The sequence below is a fragment of the Prionailurus viverrinus genome, chromosome C2 (assembly GCF_022837055.1).
Source record: "Prionailurus viverrinus isolate Anna chromosome C2, UM_Priviv_1.0, whole genome shotgun sequence".
NCBI classification, from domain to species: domain Eukaryota; kingdom Metazoa; phylum Chordata; class Mammalia; order Carnivora; family Felidae; genus Prionailurus; species Prionailurus viverrinus.
Genome location: NC_062569.1, coordinates 22,246,195 through 22,249,991, shown reverse-complemented (window position 1 = coordinate 22,249,991; position 3,797 = coordinate 22,246,195). Strand labels below are relative to the sequence as shown.

At 40.0% G+C, this 3,797-nt stretch overlaps 1 pseudogene; it reads left to right on the top strand.

Annotated features, from left to right (window-relative positions):
* The first annotated feature begins 2,520 nt into the window (after positions 1 to 2,520).
* Positions 2,521 to 3,183, top strand: LOC125175088 (high mobility group protein B1-like; annotated as a pseudogene).
* Positions 3,184 to 3,797: the final 614 nt, after the last annotated feature.

The following is a 3,797-nucleotide window of genomic DNA, read 5'->3' as shown; positions in this document are numbered from 1 at the left end:
CTGAAGTCGGACGCTCAACCGACTGCGCCATCCAGGCGCCCCGAGTCTTATTTCTAAACTCTGCTGCAAAATGAATCATGTCAGAGCAAGGCCGGAGAATGCTAGTATCTAAATCCCAGCCTACTAGTTCCAGGTTGAGAGCCTACTCATTTGCTCTCAGGATGATGCATATTCAGAATCAGGGTTTGCCCACTTGGGGTGAGTTGTTTCTTGAGTCTATATTTTTCCAGTCAAGGCCATAAAACCTTTCCAGCCACTTTGGAGTGAAGGATCAAGGGGCGCCTGGGTGGCTCAGTCGGTTAAGCATTCGACTTTGGCTCAGGTCACGATCTCACAGTTCATGAGTTCGAGCCCTACTTCGGGCTCTGTGCTGACAGTCTGCTTCCAATTCTGTGTCTCCTTCTCTCTCTGCCCCCACTTGTGTGCTCGCTCTCTCTCTCTCAAAAATAAACATTAAAAAATTAAAAGAGAGAGAGACAGAGAGCCTACAGAAAAGACAGCCATGCCCGCTGCATCTCTGAGCAACTGACACAGCCAAACTTCAGACTGAGCCTGGTTCAGTTACTTTTGCTTCACTTTGTGTTTTCTGAAAGTATGCTCTGCTCAGTTGCTTTTGTAATTTTCTTTTTTCACTGGACAACTTGAGGAAAAAAAAAAACCTATAAAGGGGTTGAGGGAGCAGCCGTTAAAAATACCAATTGTGTCAAATAATTCATTGCTCCCCAAAATACAATTTAGCTGACAGAAACTGAAATGAAGTCAAACTTTGTATGGTCTTCCATGTTCTTACATGCACTGCTCCTTTTGGGTCCCTAAAGCAACATTTCTCTAAGTCTTCTTTGACTGCAACAGGGAGAAAAACATCCATGAGCCTGTGTTATACTTTCCTCTTTCAAAGTAATTGTTTAGAATATCACCCCAGTAAATTCAGAAGGTATTCTTTAAAGTGTTATTTCTTACTTCCAACATGAGTAACTCACACAACTATAAAAGCCCAGCTCCCCATAAAAGATGACTATGTGCTAACAGACATTATTTGATTGTAAAACTCTGAAGTTGCTGAGTGGGTTGCAGAAGGATGCCAAAAGGATCCTTTGAGGGAAAATGACTTTTCCATCTTTTCCTGAAATTGCTTGTTTTCACTTTGGAAGGAAGATGCAAGTGTCTCAGCTTCACAGTTTGAGGGACTTTACCTTAGAGGCAAGAATTCTAGCTATCAGAATCCCAGGATAGTAGCACTAATCAAAAGGCCTCTCGTTGGGAGACATAAGCATCCCCATGAAAAATAAGAGCACAAGTTCCTTGTGCATTGTGCTGACAATGATATTTGCCTCCTTCTAGAATAAGAGTCCATCTTAGGTTTTTCAGAAGTCTGCTTATTTCTAGAAATAAAATCCACATTACTTCTGTTAATAGGAATGTTCTGACAACTTATAACTTTGCTTTTAATGGCTTTCAAATCTCATAGAGGAATATTCTGAGGTGAGGAATTATTACTGAAAGAATCCTATTACCAGGAAACTGGGACCCTATAGAGATGGTTACTTATGTGGTAGCTAGCCTCCAAGGATATTCTCTAGCAGTCTCTTACCCGCTATTTGCACAAACCAAGCCTGCATGCTCAGACCATTGTCCCGGGAATCTGTGCTGGATTTTCCATCAATTTGACCAATTGAATAATGAGGAAGTAGACTTTTGGTAACCCCTTACTCCCTCAAGGAGCCTTGAGCTGCCATGTAAGAAATCCAAGTTACCCTGCTGGAGAGAAAGATGAGATGCCAGGTGGAGAGAAAGATCACACGCAAAGCACCAGCGTGCAAAATAACTGTTTATCAGCACTGTGTTTCATCAAATTATTGAACTTTCCCTGAACTCCAAATTCTGAGTTTGTAAAAATGAGAATACCAATTTCACACACATGAAAATCAAATGAAATCATTCTCTCTTCTTTAAGTTTATTGAGTACCTACTCGGTGCAAGTCACTGAAGATACAACAGTAAATAAATTATGAACATTGCTTTATAACAGCCTACATTCTAGAAGATGCATATAAATCCCTGAGCTTAGTCTCAGACTATACTTTAAAAAGTTAATAATGATAATAATATGGTCTCAAGTTATACAGGGCACTGAGGGACTATAATAACTGTACATATAAGACATAATTCTTGGATTCTTAAATATAGAGAACAAACTGAGGGTTGCTGGAGGGTTGTTGTGGGTGGGGGATGGGCTAAATGGGCAAGGAGCATTAAGGAGGACACTCAATGGGATGAGCACTGGGTGTTATATGTAAGGGGATGAATCACTGGATTCTACTCCTGAAATCATTACCGTGCTACTTGCTAACTAACTTGGATGTAAATTTTTAAAATACATATAAAATTTAAAAAATACTAACGTATAAAAATATTTGGTCTTGGCAATACATTGAGTTCCACAGAGACAGCCCCAGGGCAAGTGAGAGCCAGATGGGGGCACTGGGTGACTCTGTGCTTCGCTGGGGAAAATAATTAAACATGGGCAGAGGAGATCCTAAGAAGCCGAGAGGCAAAATGTCATGATATGCATTCTTTGTACAAACTTGCTGAGAAGAGAGCAAAAAGAAGCACCCAGAGGCTTCAGTCGGCTTCTCGAAGTTTTCTAAGGAGTGCTCAGAGAGGTGGAAGACCATGTCTGCCAAAAAGACAGGAAAGTTTCAAGACATGGCAAAGGTAGACAAGGCCTGTTATGAAAGAGAAATGAAAACTTATATCCCTGCTAAAGGGGAAAAAAAAAGAAGTTCAAGGACCCCAACGCACCCAAGATGCCTCCTTTGGCCCTTTTCTCGTTCTGTTCTGTTCTGAGGATCGCCCAAAAATCAAAGGGGTGCATCCCAGCCTGTCCATTGGTGATGTTGCAAAGAAACCAGGAAGAGATATGTGGTATCACAGCCATGCATATGACACGCAGTCCCATGAAAAGAAGGCTGCGGAGCCGAAGGACAGACAGGAAAAGGATGTTGTTCCATACCAAGGAAAGGAAAGCCTGACACGGCCAAAAAAAAAAAAAAAAAAAAAAAAAAAGGAGTCATCATGGCCGAAAATAGCAAGAAAAAGAAGGAAGAGGAGGAAGATGAAGTGGAGGAGGAAGATGAAGTGGAGGAGGAAGAGGAGGAAGATGAAGATAAAAATGATGAATAAGTTGCTTCTAGAGCAGTTGTTTTTCTTGTCCATAAAACATTTACCCCCCTGCACACAACTTGCTCCTTTTAAAGGAAAAAAAAAAAAAATGAAATGTAAGATTGTGTAAAAAATTAAATAAATAAATAACTCTTGTCTTTAAGGAATTATTAATCTAAAGTCTGGGATTATGATGCCTCCCGCTTTGGTTTTCTTCTTCTAGTTAAAAATCTAGGACAACACAAAAAATAATAAGAATAGTGACTGCATATTATTATGTTCTAAACCCTACAAATACTGCCCAAGAAATTTAAAAACTGGAAAATGAAGTGTGGGGTAGTCTTTCAACGCTTGACGGAGGTAAGAACAAGACAAGTTTTAGCAGGACTGTGGGTTTTGCAGAGGTAGGGATTATGGGAAGGTGATATTCTTAGATGGGAAACAACTTAAGCAAAGTCATAACTAGAAGAGTGTTGTCAATAGAACTTTCTGCCCAGTGTTATATATGTGCTATATATGTGTGTAATATACTAGCCCCTAGCCACATGTGACTATGGCACAGTTGACATGTGGTCAGTGTGACTGAGGAACTGAATTTTTAATTTATTTCATTTAAATTAATTTTAATTTAAACA